This window comes from Chlamydotis macqueenii, chromosome 12 (genome assembly GCF_036417535.1).
Source record: "Chlamydotis macqueenii isolate bChlMac1 chromosome 12, bChlMac1.mat, whole genome shotgun sequence".
NCBI classification, from domain to species: Eukaryota; Metazoa; Chordata; class Aves; order Otidiformes; family Otididae; genus Chlamydotis; species Chlamydotis macqueenii.
Window position 1 is genome coordinate 22109496 of NC_141567.1, and position 6493 is coordinate 22115988.

The window sequence follows — 6493 nt, forward strand, 5'->3', positions numbered from 1 at the left end:
TAACTATGTCTTGTGAGTCTAGAGCAAAACAGTCTAGTATGAAAGGAATTAATAACTATCCATGAAATGTGTTAATCCCCCAGAAAATACAGTTTTATCCTAGGAAATACTGAGATGGAGAAAGTAATGTTTTATGTGTGCCAATGGAGACCCTGATTCAAAGCTTCCTAAAATCAGCGGGCTCACTTTCAGTGAGAATCAAGTCCTCGATTAATGCACTGCATTAATTCCTATTGCAAATATGGACCTAATCAATTAATCATGACTGCCGTTCAAAACCATGACCCTCCAGCGAGCTCTCAATGGTTGGGGAGATTCTTTCAGGAACCTAAAAATTCTGACGCATAGCATTGGAGCTATGCTCAGTCCATTTAGTGTGACTCAAGTTTTAGAGCGTTTTGAAGTATGTTTTCATTCTCTAATGTGAACTTCAAACCATGGATAAGTTTATTTTGAATCACTCACAGAATTTAGAGAATTTTGGAGTGTTTTCATACTTCTAGCTGTACTTCAAACTACAAATAAGTTTGTTATTAATCACTGTGATTGAAGCTGAGGCAAATTTATGAGAACATGATTTTGTTTGAGTTTCAAGTCTTTCCCTGAACATTACGCAAAACAAAGAACTTCTGGAACACAAATATGTATTGTAACGTTATTTTCCTCTCTCCTGGGAACCCATTTGTTTCTCATATCTCTGGCCTAAACATAATTTTCTATTAAGTAATTAAGCCATGAACTTGCTATCCTGTTTCTCACAGTGATATGCTTAAGTGTCTATAATTCTCTATTGGAAACAGTTCTGTGGAAACACTGCTGTGATTAAAAATAATTAGTTGATAAGAAAGAATTTAGTGACAAGAAATTTGTGGCCCCACAAGATCAGATGCTGTTTTGTAGCGACATTGGGCGATGCGCACGTAAGCCTACATGTTGGCTATAGCTTTCCATAGTAGTGTACACAATTATCTTGTCATATAATCAAATCTTTTGATAAGGTTTCACTTTCCTGGTGCTCCTAACATGACAGGGGCAGGGAACATACGGCCCAAGTGACCTCTCTTTATTGCCTGGTTTACATAATTTTTCTTCTATTTGGTCTCTGCAAGATGTTTTCTGGCCATGTGTTATTGTTTAATCCAGTGACTTTTGTTTGGACTAGATCTTCAGCTCCTGGGTTTGCTTATTGTAACACTTTTTATATAAACTGCCTGGAAACTAGGCAATGTCCGTACATTGACAGCTTTTAAACTTTCTGTCCTCAGAGTTGTAGTGTTCCTGTTGTCTCTACTGTTTTAAAACTTCTTCAATACTGAGAAGATAGAGAGTTTGCTAAGAGGGAAAAAATAAAATTAATGGGGGAAAAGTTTAAAATATCATATGATGTGTGCCTTTATTTTATTTTTTTTTCCAGAGGCTGGAAAGAGGAAAAGTCAAATTTATTACAGTTAAAAATTTCTTTTTTTAAAATGAACAAGAAAATATTTTGTTTTATTTTAGAACTTTCTAATAAATTAAAAAAAAGGTAATTTTGAATGAAGACCCAGTTTTAATGCACATCTAGTAGACCAGCATTTTTGGCTTAGCTGCCCTTTCAACAGTAATGCTTCCATGTACTCCATTCTTGTCAAGAGCCTGCTTTGTGCCCGTGAAACTTTGTTACTGCTTTACATACAGGCTGTTAGGAGTGTGGGTACAGAGAAGGATGTCCCTCAGGATTCACAGGAAGATGGAGGTTTTTTTCCAGTACAAATCCTGAGGAAGAGCTGCGTGTAGGTTTCTGTAACTTGGATGCTGGATTTGGAATGGCTTTGTGATTCTGCAGCTATTCCAGACGGTATGGCCCTCCCAGTCACAGATATGGCTGGTGGCTTTCTCCATCCTTCTGTGGAGAGCTGGCTTTCGCACTGTTCAGGACATGGAGGTCATTTTAAGGGGCTGTTCTGTTTTTCATGGGCAAATCTGTCTCCATAATTTTTTTCGCCCTTCAACATTGCAACAGGGAGAAGTAGTTATCCCTTAGGAAAATCTTAGATGCTGACTAAGGAGTAAACCATTGATCAGATCCTTGCTGGCGTGAGATATTCCAGCGTGCTGTGTCAATAATGAGCACTTGGTTGGCTTCAAAGATTTTTATTAAGGTTCCCAGGAGGCCAAAACAACCAATTGGCTTAACGACGAGCTCTCCAGCTCCCTCGGGAGCAGCGAGCCCGTGGTACCATATGGGTCACTTTATCGCTTTCCAGCTCCTTTCCTGCAGCTCCGTTAGCTGGTAGCTACTGGTGTAATGGAAGCAGCCTCTGGCATGTTAAGGTAGCTGTTCTTCTCTGTCTTTAAAAAGACTTCAAAACTTGTGACACGGTGTTGTATTTATATTAAAAAAAAAAACAACCATCCCCCCCCAAAAAAAAACAAAAACAAAGCAAAACAAACAACTAAACCTAAAAATAGAACTGTAGCTGGAATGGGAGCTACTTAGCATGGATTAATGTGTTTATTAAAAATCTAGGGATTTCGGATGGTCTCGTGAGATACACATGACCTCTTCATGATACTCCCCAGAGATACTCGTCGTACTGTCCAGAAGCAGCGTAAAGTAGTTCAGTCTCATGCAAGCAATACGAGTGAGGGCACTTTGAGCCCTTTACTGGTATTGTTTGTACGAGTGATTACTGAGCAATGAACACCGTCCTGCTCAAATCACCTATCCAGATGTGCCACAGTTGGCAAGTATCACAATAGTTAGAGCAAGGGTTTTATATCTCTGGATGTAAGTAAGTTTTGTGCTTCCACTGTTAAACATAATCAGTTTTTTTTCTCTTAGTAAGCTTATGCTAAATGTTTTTCTGTGTAACGGAACCAGAATGCCTCTCGAACTGTGCATGGAGTGTGGGGATCTCTGTTTGCCGGAATTTGAAAAGTTCGCTGGAAGTCGTAAGATCCAGCCATGGCTCTCAGCATTCGTTGAAAACTGTGTGATTAGCAGTCTCAGCAGAGAGGTCAAGGACTGCACAAATGGTACAGGCTAATATAGCTCCTCTGCAATAAAGGGCTAAGTTTGGGGTCAAGGATTCCTGTGGGCCAGTATGGAGAAGCTCCATATCATATTATCATCTCCAGTACCGTGGAGACTCATCACTGCGCTTAGCACCAGACGAACATACACACAAATAGTACACACTTGCTATTTGGAAATGGAGTGAAGTCTCTACATCTGAAGAGGGTGGTTGTTTTTTGATTTTTTTTTTTTTTTTAGGATAGCTAGACTTTAAAGTTTACTTAATATTTGGATCAGAAGTCTCTGAAGTGCTAGTGGTGTTTGCTGTACACTATGTTTGCGAATGGCCTGTCTTTAAAGCATTTTTCTCTGAAAACTCTTCATAGGCGTGAAAAGTATGTGTTTCTGAGTCAAGGCTTCTCTGTTGTTGCTCTCCTCCCTCAAGTCTTGCTGGAGCCACCTTTCCACTTGCTTTATCCCCTGGGATTCCACGGTAATCTGGCAGCTGGATCTTTTTTCCTTTGTGTCTCTGATAGCTGCTCTTCAGTGCTGGCATCTTCAAAACCACTGTGTTGTTTCTACAGCCTGAAACACACGAACCCACTGGGGGGTACAGGTGTATGAGACGCAGCGCTCTCTGCGCTGAAGCCAAGCAGGCTTTCTTCCTTAGATGGCAGAATGATTATGTAGCAGAAGTCTTCTGCAGTGCGTAGCCATCAGTTGCCAGTGTCTTGAACATCTGAGATGGAAATGAAGATAAAACAATTCAGATCTTTTTCCTACTGAAATCTGCCTTCCTTTTTTCATCTCTTTTTTTTCTTAACTTCGTTTCAATAATCTGAAAATGTTCAAATGCACAAATGTTTCTCTTTTACTATGGAAAACACCACCACTGCAATGTAGTCCTTTTATTCTGAAATATAATTTATTTTGTACGTCTATTTAAAAGGCATTGACAAAACACCTGAGTCTTTAACTTAGCGATGTTGTTGCCAAACGTACGCTGCTTCTTTGGCTTCGTGTTTGTTATGTGATGCCTCGGCCGTGCTACAGAAAGTGGTGCATCTGTTCAGGTCTGGTTGAGACTGCTCGTTTCCTTCGGTTCAGATGCTGACTGTTCAAGCCTTAACGTACTGCTTGCTTTGTTGCTTTTTCAGTCACAGCCCTGTTTGTAACTGGAAGGCAGGCGAGGTTTCCTGAGAAGGAGTTGTACAGTGAAGCAACGTACCAGCTTTTGAAGTTTTCTCTCTTCTTTATCATCTCTTTGTTTGTCAGCACAGCATGTAGCAGGATCCTTACTCGCGATTTCGGCATGGCTGGAGCAATGCTTGGAGTGTGAAAGGAAAGCTTGATTTCTGATGGTTTAAAACAGACTGCTCAGTCCCAGGCAGGTCAGAGAGGGACCGTCTTAGTCTGTCCTCCCCTGTCGCGGAAGCGGAGCGGAGCCAGGAAGCTTCATCATCGTTGATTTAAGGTGCTGCAGTATTCATATTCCATGTCTTAGAAACACCTTGTAAGGGAGCTGTGGTCAGCAAAGGGAGAAAAAGTACATACGTGTGGCATGTCTAGTTTCATACTACATGGATTTCTTCAATATTTGAATCGAATATTAAGGAAACACCAATGGCTAAAAAAAAATTATCTATGCTTTCTCCTCTGAGACTCTGCCACTAGAATATGCAAATAAGCAGAAAGACACTAACACTTAAGTACAATAATTATTAACTGTCATTTTTAGCAAGTTGTAATCGCAAAATAGAAGATAAAAATCCAAACTACTAACTGACGTGCACAGAATATTTTTTTCTGGATGATCTTGTGCTATTTTTAATAGTGGAAAGGCTTAAAAATTGTACGTGTTTGAAAGAAGTAATCTATTATGCAACAACAATGGTACTGAACAGAAAAAAACCAGCAGTTACTGGAAGTTACAGTTAATTGTTGTATTTTCCAGCACGAGGTTGTTTGGTGGGAACAGCCGGGAAAAAATGTGAGCAACTGCCAAAAAACAAGCGTGTGAGGTGAAGCTTGAATTTGCTCTCGTGAGAACTGTCTAGGATTCGCAAGTAACTGAGAAAAGCACGCTGTACTTAAACCTCTGGAGATGCGTTGTGCTGTATAGAGACAGAGCACAGCACAGTGTTGGCAGGAGAGAGGAAGAACAGAAGATCAGAAAGACTGATGGGAAGGTAAGGGTCCGTAGGGTGGATGGAGGATAAAATGCCTGCTGCCGCTTCAAATTGTGTTTGTGGTGGGTTTGGGGTTTTTTTTTTGTGGCTTAATGAGTAAATCTGAAGCTCCGAATCTTTCCCTCATCCCCAGGAACAGGTTTTATGTGCTTTTTAAATGAAACAAGCAAAGCACGTCCCTGTTACAAACCTGCAGAGTAGAAGATGGGTAAATCGGCTTGAGGCATTTTGTAAGCACTGCGGGCCAAGTCTGGTGCGCGTGCGTGCACGCCTGAACCGCAGTCTCTGAAGGGAAATCTCCCGCCTGGGTTCTGGCCGCTGTTACACCGGCGGGAAGGCTGTGGCAGACGCATCCCTCGGCAGAGGAAGGTCCAGAGGCGAGAGGCCTGGCCCTCTTGTTGCGTGGGTGCCTCCTGGCCTGGCAGTGGCCCTTGCTCGTGCGTGAGTTTTTTGGCTTTGGCACTGCTGCTGACGCAGGAAATCTGCCACGGGGCCTGCGCTCTGGGAACGCAGCTTGTTAGTCACTGCGCTCCCCCAGCGCAAGGCTGTAAAACACTGCAGGTCATAATAGGTGGCTATTTATTTCTTAATATGCCCTTAGGTGCCAGAGGGGAGATTTTTGAAATAAAAATAGTCCTGGAATGCATTTATTAGGGATTGACTGTATTGATTTTGCACCACAACACATTCATCCAGATCCATGTTAAAACTCCGAGAAAGTACAGTTCCCACTGTATCGGAGCTGGATTCTCTGAGCACTCATCCTTGCCCGCGTTGCCTCCCGTTGCGGATAACTCCATGAAACAACGAGCAGCAGCCAACCTTTAGCCCAGTACTATTTACAGGATCACTCTCCAGATTACTTCAGTACTAAGTTTAGCTCGAAAGAACAAACACATTGCCTGAAAAGAAAAAAAGAAAAAGAACAAACCCAGACTGAAAGTTGAGCAATGCTCTGGAACTGAATTTTTGTATTACAGCTGGAAATCTGTGTCTTGTTGCCAACTGAATATCAGTTGATATAAGAAAATTGCATTGTTTATGCAAAGTAAAAACGCTTTTTTGTTTTGCACAAAACAGATCATGATGCCTGCAGAAGTTATGGCATGAGATTATTACTGTTCCCATTATATTATGGATATGCTGGTCATGGCTCTGTAGTTAAGACTCAGCTGAGCTTTGTCCCTAAAGCAGGAATTCATTCTTACACTGTAAATGTAAATTGTGTCGGATCTGAGGCAGGGTGTAACACTTGGTTCCTGAATGGAATTCTGGGGTTTGTGACGAATTGTGCTATTAGTACTGT